Source organism: Melozone crissalis, unplaced genomic scaffold (genome assembly GCF_028551555.1).
Source record: "Melozone crissalis strain CALT ecotype California unplaced genomic scaffold, PUWL_Pcris_2 ptg000286l_1, whole genome shotgun sequence".
Lineage (NCBI taxonomy): Eukaryota > Metazoa > Chordata > Aves > Passeriformes > Passerellidae > Melozone > Melozone crissalis.
In genome coordinates, this window is record NW_026536039.1 from 10,649 (window position 1) to 21,296 (window position 10,648).

Sequence of the window (10,648 nt, forward strand, 5' to 3'; positions counted from 1 at the left end):
CCCTAACCCTAACCCTAACCCTAACCCTAACCCTAACCCTAACCCTAACCCTAACCCTAACCCTAACCCTAACCCTAACCCTAACCCTAACCCTAACCCTAACCCTAACCCTAACCCTAACCCTAACCCTAACCCTAACCCTAACCCTAACCCTAACCCTAACCCTAACCCTAACCCTAACCCTAACCCTAACCCTAACCCTAACCCTAACCCTAACCCTAACCCTAACCCTAACCCTAACCCTAACCCTAACCCTAACCCTAACCCTAACCCTAACCCTAACCCTAACCCTAACCCTAACCCTAACCCTAACCCTAACCCTAACCCTAACCCTAACCCTAACCCTAACCCTAACCCTAACCCTAACCCTAACCCTAACCCTAACCCTAACCCTAACCCTAACCCTAACCCTAACCCTAACCCTAACCCTAACCCTAACCCTAACCCTAACCCTAACCCTAACCCTAACCCTAACCCTAACCCTAACCCTAACCCTAACCCTAACCCTAACCCTAACCCTAACCCTAACCCTAACCCTAACCCTAACCCTAACCCTAACCCTAACCCTAACCCTAACCCTAACCCTAACCCTAACCCTAACCCTAACCCTAACCCTAACCCTAACCCTAACCCTAACCCTAACCCTAACCCTAACCCTAACCCTAACCCTAACCCTAACCCTAACCCTAACCCTAACCCTAACCCTAACCCTAACCCTAACCCTAACCCTAACCCTAACCCTAACCCTAACCCTAACCCTAACCCTAACCCTAACCCTAACCCTAACCCTAACCCTAACCCTAACCCTAACCCTAACCCTAACCCTAACCCTAACCCTAACCCTAACCCTAACCCTAACCCTAACCCTAACCCTAACCCTAACCCTAACCCTAACCCTAACCCTAACCCTAACCCTAACCCTAACCCTAACCCTAACCCTAACCCTAACCCTAACCCTAACCCTAACCCTAACCCTAACCCTAACCCTAACCCTAACCCTAACCCTAACCCTAACCCTAACCCTAACCCTAACCCTAACCCTAACCCTAACCCTAACCCTAACCCTAACCCTAACCCTAACCCTAACCCTAACCCTAACCCTAACCCTAACCCTAACCCTAACCCTAACCCTAACCCTAACCCTAACCCTAACCCTAACCCTAACCCTAACCCTAACCCTAACCCTAACCCTAACCCTAACCCTAACCCTAACCCTAACCCTAACCCTAACCCTAACCCTAACCCTAACCCTAACCCTAACCCTAACCCTAACCCTAACCCTAACCCTAACCCTAACCCTAACCCTAACCCTAACCCTAACCCTAACCCTAACCCTAACCCTAACCCTAACCCTAACCCTAACCCTAACCCTAACCCTAACCCTAACCCTAACCCTAACCCTAACCCTAACCCTAACCCTAACCCTAACCCTAACCCTAACCCTAACCCTAACCCTAACCCTAACCCTAACCCTAACCCTAACCCTAACCCTAACCCTAACCCTAACCCTAACCCTAACCCTAACCCTAACCCTAACCCTAACCCTAACCCTAACCCTAACCCTAACCCTAACCCTAACCCTAACCCTAACCCTAACCCTAACCCTAACCCTAACCCTAACCCTAACCCTAACCCTAACCCTAACCCTAACCCTAACCCTAACCCTAACCCTAACCCTAACCCTAACCCTAACCCTAACCCTAACCCTAACCCTAACCCTAACCCTAACCCTAACCCTAACCCTAACCCTAACCCTAACCCTAACCCTAACCCTAACCCTAACCCTAACCCTAACCCTAACCCTAACCCTAACCCTAACCCTAACCCTAACCCTAACCCTAACCCTAACCCTAACCCTAACCCTAACCCTAACCCTAACCCTAACCCTAACCCTAACCCTAACCCTAACCCTAACCCTAACCCTAACCCTAACCCTAACCCTAACCCTAACCCTAACCCTAACCCTAACCCTAACCCTAACCCTAACCCTAACCCTAACCCTAACCCTAACCCTAACCCTAACCCTAACCCTAACCCTAACCCTAACCCTAACCCTAACCCTAACCCTAACCCTAACCCTAACCCTAACCCTAACCCTAACCCTAACCCTAACCCTAACCCTAACCCTAACCCTAACCCTAACCCTAACCCTAACCCTAACCCTAACCCTAACCCTAACCCTAACCCTAACCCTAACCCTAACCCTAACCCTAACCCTAACCCTAACCCTAACCCTAACCCTAACCCTAACCCTAACCCTAACCCTAACCCTAACCCTAACCCTAACCCTAACCCTAACCCTAACCCTAACCCTAACCCTAACCCTAACCCTAACCCTAACCCTAACCCTAACCCTAACCCTAACCCTAACCCTAACCCTAACCCTAACCCTAACCCTAACCCTAACCCTAACCCTAACCCTAACCCTAACCCTAACCCTAACCCTAACCCTAACCCTAACCCTAACCCTAACCCTAACCCTAACCCTAACCCTAACCCTAACCCTAACCCTAACCCTAACCCTAACCCTAACCCTAACCCTAACCCTAACCCTAACCCTAACCCTAACCCTAACCCTAACCCTAACCCTAACCCTAACCCTAACCCTAACCCTAACCCTAACCCTAACCCTAACCCTAACCCTAACCCTAACCCTAACCCTAACCCTAACCCTAACCCTAACCCTAACCCTAACCCTAACCCTAACCCTAACCCTAACCCTAACCCTAACCCTAACCCTAACCCTAACCCTAACCCTAACCCTAACCCTAACCCTAACCCTAACCCTAACCCTAACCCTAACCCTAACCCTAACCCTAACCCTAACCCTAACCCTAACCCTAACCCTAACCCTAACCCTAACCCTAACCCTAACCCTAACCCTAACCCTAACCCTAACCCTAACCCTAACCCTAACCCTAACCCTAACCCTAACCCTAACCCTAACCCTAACCCTAACCCTAACCCTAACCCTAACCCTAACCCTAACCCTAACCCTAACCCTAACCCTAACCCTAACCCTAACCCTAACCCTAACCCTAACCCTAACCCTAACCCTAACCCTAACCCTAACCCTAACCCTAACCCTAACCCTAACCCTAACCCTAACCCTAACCCTAACCCTAACCCTAACCCTAACCCTAACCCTAACCCTAACCCTAACCCTAACCCTAACCCTAACCCTAACCCTAACCCTAACCCTAACCCTAACCCTAACCCTAACCCTAACCCTAACCCTAACCCTAACCCTAACCCTAACCCTAACCCTAACCCTAACCCTAACCCTAACCCTAACCCTAACCCTAACCCTAACCCTAACCCTAACCCTAACCCTAACCCTAACCCTAACCCTAACCCTAACCCTAACCCTAACCCTAACCCTAACCCTAACCCTAACCCTAACCCTAACCCTAACCCTAACCCTAACCCTAACCCTAACCCTAACCCTAACCCTAACCCTAACCCTAACCCTAACCCTAACCCTAACCCTAACCCTAACCCTAACCCTAACCCTAACCCTAACCCTAACCCTAACCCTAACCCTAACCCTAACCCTAACCCTAACCCTAACCCTAACCCTAACCCTAACCCTAACCCTAACCCTAACCCTAACCCTAACCCTAACCCTAACCCTAACCCTAACCCTAACCCTAACCCTAACCCTAACCCTAACCCTAACCCTAACCCTAACCCTAACCCTAACCCTAACCCTAACCCTAACCCTAACCCTAACCCTAACCCTAACCCTAACCCTAACCCTAACCCTAACCCTAACCCTAACCCTAACCCTAACCCTAACCCTAACCCTAACCCTAACCCTAACCCTAACCCTAACCCTAACCCTAACCCTAACCCTAACCCTAACCCTAACCCTAACCCTAACCCTAACCCTAACCCTAACCCTAACCCTAACCCTAACCCTAACCCTAACCCTAACCCTAACCCTAACCCTAACCCTAACCCTAACCCTAACCCTAACCCTAACCCTAACCCTAACCCTAACCCTAACCCTAACCCTAACCCTAACCCTAACCCTAACCCTAACCCTAACCCTAACCCTAACCCTAACCCTAACCCTAACCCTAACCCTAACCCTAACCCTAACCCTAACCCTAACCCTAACCCTAACCCTAACCCTAACCCTAACCCTAACCCTAACCCTAACCCTAACCCTAACCCTAACCCTAACCCTAACCCTAACCCTAACCCTAACCCTAACCCTAACCCTAACCCTAACCCTAACCCTAACCCTAACCCTAACCCTAACCCTAACCCTAACCCTAACCCTAACCCTAACCCTAACCCTAACCCTAACCCTAACCCTAACCCTAACCCTAACCCTAACCCTAACCCTAACCCTAACCCTAACCCTAACCCTAACCCTAACCCTAACCCTAACCCTAACCCTAACCCTAACCCTAACCCTAACCCTAACCCTAACCCTAACCCTAACCCTAACCCTAACCCTAACCCTAACCCTAACCCTAACCCTAACCCTAACCCTAACCCTAACCCTAACCCTAACCCTAACCCTAACCCTAACCCTAACCCTAACCCTAACCCTAACCCTAACCCTAACCCTAACCCTAACCCTAACCCTAACCCTAACCCTAACCCTAACCCTAACCCTAACCCTAACCCTAACCCTAACCCTAACCCTAACCCTAACCCTAACCCTAACCCTAACCCTAACCCTAACCCTAACCCTAACCCTAACCCTAACCCTAACCCTAACCCTAACCCTAACCCTAACCCTAACCCTAACCCTAACCCTAACCCTAACCCTAACCCTAACCCTAACCCTAACCCTAACCCTAACCCTAACCCTAACCCTAACCCTAACCCTAACCCTAACCCTAACCCTAACCCTAACCCTAACCCTAACCCTAACCCTAACCCTAACCCTAACCCTAACCCTAACCCTAACCCTAACCCTAACCCTAACCCTAACCCTAACCCTAACCCTAACCCTAACCCTAACCCTAACCCTAACCCTAACCCTAACCCTAACCCTAACCCTAACCCTAACCCTAACCCTAACCCTAACCCTAACCCTAACCCTAACCCTAACCCTAACCCTAACCCTAACCCTAACCCTAACCCTAACCCTAACCCTAACCCTAACCCTAACCCTAACCCTAACCCTAACCCTAACCCTAACCCCTAACCCTAACCCTAACCCTAACCCTAACCCTAACCCTAACCCTAACCCTAACCCTAACCCTAACCCTAACCCTAACCCTAACCCTAACCCTAACCCTAACCCTAACCCTAACCCTAACCCTAACCCTAACCCTAACCCTAACCCTAACCCTAACCCTAACCCTAACCCTAACCCTAACCCTAACCCTAACCCTAACCCTAAACCCTAACCCTAACCCTAACCCTAACCCTAACCCTAACCCTAACCCTAACCCTAACCCTAACCCTAACCCTAACCCTAACCCTAACCCTAACCCTAACCCTAACCCTAACCCTAACCCTAACCCTAACCCTAACCCTAACCCTAACCCTAACCCTAACCCTAACCCTAACCCTAACCCTAACCCTAACCCTAACCCTAACCCTAACCCTAACCCTAACCCTAACCCTAACCCTAACCCTAACCCTAACCCTAACCCTAACCCTAACCCCTAACCCTAACCCTAACCCTAACCCTAACCCTAACCCTAACCCTAACCCTAACCCTAACCCTAACCCTAACCCTAACCCTAACCCTAACCCTAACCCTAACCCTAACCCTAACCCTAAACCTAACCCTAAACCTAACCCTAAACCTAACCCTAACCCCTAACCCTAACCCTAAACCCTAACCCTAACCCTAACCCTAACCCTAACCCTAACCCTAACCCTAACCCTAACCCTAACCCTAACCCAAAACCCTAACCCTAACCCTAACCCTAACCCTAACCCTAACCCTAACCCTAATGGCCCTAACCCTAACGGCCCTAACCCTAACCCTAACCCTAACCCTAACCCGACCCCTAACCCTAACCCTAACCCTAACCCCTAACCCTAACCCTAACCCTAACCCTAACCTTAACCCTAACCTTAACCGTAACCCCTAACCCCTAACCCTAACCCTAACCCTAACCCTAACCCTAACCCTAACCCATTACCCCAGGTAAGGGTAACTCACCAGCTCCGGTACCTGATGACAGATTGCTGGGGACATTTCAGACCCTCAGACCAGCCTGACTTTGCGGTGGTGGCAGCGTGGATCCGGGAGGCATCCTGCGCAATGCAGAATTTCAGCAGACAGCCGGTCACTAAGGGCCCATGAGTCCTCGACGCCAATGCTTCCCTTTAGACAGGGAAGTGTAACTCACCAGCTCTGGTTCCTGATGGCAGATTGCTGGGGATATTTCGGACCCTCAAACCAGCCAGACTCTGCGGTGCTGGCAGCTTGGGTCCGGGAGGCGTCCTGCGCAATGCAGAATATCAGCAGGCAGATGGCCACAAAGGGCCTCTGGGCTCTCAACAGAAATGCTGCCCTTTACACAGGTAAGCATAACCCACCAGCTCAGGTTCCTGATGGCAGGTGGCTGGAGTCACTTGGGACTCTCAAACCTGCCTGACTTTACGGAGGTGGCAGCTTGGGTCTCAGAGGTATCCTGCGCAATGCGGAATTTCTGCAGGCAGCCAGCCACTAAGGGCCCTTGGACCTTAAGACCAATGCTAGTCCTTTAAAAAGCTAAGTGTAACTCAGACGCCCAGGTCCCTGATGGCAGGTAGCAGGGGACACGTGCCGAGGACAAAGCGGCGGGAGTTTGAACTGGTGCCACCTTGGGCCTGGGATGCACCCTGCGCAAGACAGAATTTCAGCACGCAGCCGGCCACTCCAGGCAAGGGCTCCTGAACAACAAGGCCAGCCCTTTCCCAGAAAAAGAAATCTCAGCAGCCCAGGCTCCTGAGAGAAGATTGCTGGACCCATATGGGACCCTCAAACCAGCCTGACTTTGCCGTGGTGGCAGCTTGGGTCCGGAAGGCCTGCTGCGCAATGCAGAGTTTCAACAGGCAGCCTGCCATTAAGGGCCCCTGATTCCTGGACACCAACACCGCCCTTTACACAGGGAAGTGTAACTCACCAGCTCAGGTTCCTGATGGCACATTGCTGGGGACATTTTGAACCTTCAAAGCAGCCTGACTTTGCAGTGCTGGCAGCTTGCGTCTGGGAGGCATCCTGTGCAATGCAGACTTTCAGATGACAGACAGCTGGCCCCTCTGAACCAGAGGCTCCTGAACACTAGTGCAGTCCCTCTTCCCAGGTAAGCAAAACTCAGCAGCCAAGGTTCCTAGTTTCAGATGGCTGGAGGTGCTTTGCAGTCTCAAACAAGATCAACTAGGCACAGGTGGCAGCTGGGTGCTGGGAGGGATCCTGAGCAATGCAGAATTTGAGCAGACAGCCAACCACTAAGGGCCCCTGTGCCCTGGACACTAATGCCGCCCATTACCCCAGGTAAGTGTAACTCACCAGCTCCGGTTCCTGATGGCAGATTAATGGGGCCATTTGGCACCCTCAAAGCAGCCTGACTCTGCGGCGGTGACAGCTTGGGTCCGGGAGGCCTCCTGCGCAATGCAGAATTTCAGCAGGCAGACGGCCACAAAGGGCCCCTGGGCTCTCAACAGAAATGCTGCCCTTTACACAGGTAAGCGTAACCCACCAGCTCAGGTTCCTGAGGGCAGGTGGCTGGAGTCACTTGGGACTCTCAAACCTGCCTGACTTTACAGAGGTGGAAGCTTGGGTCTCAGAGGTATCCTGCACAATGCAGAATTTCAGCAGGCAGACGGCCAGCCCCTCTTGGCCACAGGCTCCTGAAAACTAAGGCTGACCCTTTCTCCAGTTAAGCAAAACTCAGCATCCCAGGTTCCTGGTGGCATATTGCTTGAGGGGCTTGGGACTCTCAAACAAGCTCAACTCAGCACACGAGGCAGCTTGGGCCTGGGAGTCATCCGGCGGAGTGAAGAATTTCATGAGCCAGGCGTTCACTAAGGGCCCCAGGACCCTGGACACCAATGCCGCCCATTACACAGGGAAGTGTAACTCACCAGCTCCGGTTCCTGATGGCAGATTGACAGAGCCATTTGGGACCTAAAATCCAGCCTGACTCTGCGGTGGTGGCAGCTTAGGTCCGGGGGGCATCCTACCCAATGGAGAATTTCAGCAGGCAGCCGGCCACAAAGGGCCCTTGACCTCTAAACAGAAGTGCTGCCCTTTACACAGGTAAGGGTAACTCACCAGCTCAGGTTCGTGATGGAAGATTGCTGGGGCCATTTGGGAATCTGAAACCAGACGGATCCTGCGGTGGTGGCAGCTTGGGTCTGGGAGGCATCCTGCGCAATGCAGAATTTCAGCAGGCAGCCTGCCACTAAGGGCCCCTGATTCCTGGACACCAACGCCGCCCTTTACACAGGGAAGTGTAACTCACCAGCTCAGGTTCCTGATGGCACATTGCTGGGGACATTTTGAACCCTCAAAGCAGCCTGACTCTGCGGCGGTGACAGCTTGTGTCCGGGTGGCATCCTGCGCAATGCAGAATTTGAGGAGGCAGCCGGCCACAAAGGGCCCCTGGGCTCTCAACAGAAATGCTGCCCTTTACACAGGTAAACGTAACCCACCAGCTCAGGTTCCTGAGGGCAGGTGGCTGGAGTCACTTGGGACTCTCAAACCTGCCTGACTTTACAGAGGTGGCAGCTTGGGTCTCAGAAGTATCCTGCAAAATGCAGAATTTCAGCAAGCAGACACCCAGCCCCTCTTGGCCACAGGCTCCTGAAAACTAAGGCTGACCCTTTCTCCAGTTAAGCAAAACTCAGACGCCCAGGGTCCTGGTGGCATATTGCTTGAGGGGCTTGGGACGCTCAAACAAGCTCAACTCAGCACAGGAAGCAGCTTGGGGCTGGGAGTCATCCTGCACAGTGAAGAATTTCATGAGCCAGGCGTTCACTAAGGGCCCCAGGACCCTGGACACCAATGCCGCCCTTTACACAGGGAAGTGTAACTCACCAGCTCAGGTTCTTGATGGAACATTGCTGGGGCCACTTGGCACCCTCAAACCAGCCAGACACTGCGGTGGTGGCAGCTGGGTTCCGGGAGGCATCCTGTGCAATGCAGAATATGAGGAGCCAGCCGGCCACTAAGGGCCCCCGGGCACTGGACGCAAATGCCCCCCATTGCCCCAGGTAAGTGTAACTCACCAGCTCAGGTTCCTGATGGCACGTTGCTGGGGACATTTTGAACCTTCAAAGCAGCCTGACTTTGCAGTGCTGGCAGCTGGCGTCTGGGAGGCATCCTGTGCAATGCAGAATTTCAGATGACAGACAGCTGGCCCCTCTGAACCAGAGGCTCCTGAACACTAGTGCAGTCCCTCTTCCCAGGTAAGCAAAACTCAGCAGCCAAGGTTCCTAGTTTCAGATGGCTGGACGTGATTTGCAGTCTCAAACAAGATCAACTAGGCACAGGTGGCAGCTTGGTGCTGGGAGGGATCCTGAGCAATGCAGAATTTGAGCAGACAGCCGGCCACTAAGGGCCTCTGCGCCCTGGACACTAATGCCGCCTGTTACCCCAGGTAAGTGTAACTCACCAGCTCCGGTTCCTGATGGCAGATTGCTGGGGACATTTCAGACCCTCAGACCAGCCTGACTTTGCAGTGGTGGCAGCGTGGGTCTGGCATGCATACTGTGCAATGCAGAATTTCAGCAGACAGCCGGTCACTAAGGGCCCATGAGACCTCGACACCAATGCTTCCCTTTAGACAGGGAAGTGTAACTCACCAGCTCCGGTTCCTGATGGCAGATTGCTGGGGATATTTCGGACCCTCAAACCAGCCTGACTCTGCGGTGCTGGCAGCTTGGGTCCGGGAGGCATCCTGTGCAATGCAGAATTTCAGCAGGCAGACGGCCAGCCCCTCTTGGCCACAGGCTCCCGAAAACTAAGGCTGACCCTTTCTCCAGTTAAGCAAAACTCAGCATCCCAGGTTCCTGGTGGCATATTGCTTGAGGGGCTTGGGACTCTCAAACAAGCTCAACTCAGCACAGGAAGCAGCTTGGGGCTGGGAGTCATCCTGCGCAGTGAAGAATTTCATGAGCCAGGCGTTCACTAAGGGCCCCAGGACCCTGGACACCAATGCCGCCCATTACACAGGGAAGTGTAACTCACCAGCTCCGGTTCCTGATGGCAGATTGACAGAGCCATTTGGGACCTAAAATCCAGCCTGACTCTGCGGTGGTGGCAGCTTAGGTCCGGGGGGCATCCTACCCAATGGAGAATTTCAGCAGGCAGCCGGCCACAAAGGGCCCTTGACCTCTGAACAGAAGTGCTGCCCTTTACACAGGTAAGGGTAACTCACCAGCTCAGGTTCGTGATGGAAGATTGCTGGGGCCATTTGGGAATCTGAAACCAGACGGATCCTGCGGTGGTGGCAGCTTGGGTCTGGGAGGCATCCTGCGCAATGCAGAGTTTCAGCAGGCAGCCTGCCACTAAGGGCCCCTGATTCCTGGACACCAACGCCGCCCTTTACACAGGGAAGTGTAACTCACCAGCTCAGGTTCCTGATGGCACATTGCTGGAGACATTTTGAACCCTCAAAGCAGCCTGACTCTGCGGCGGTGACAGCTTGTGTCCGGGTGGCATCCTGCGCAATGCAGAATT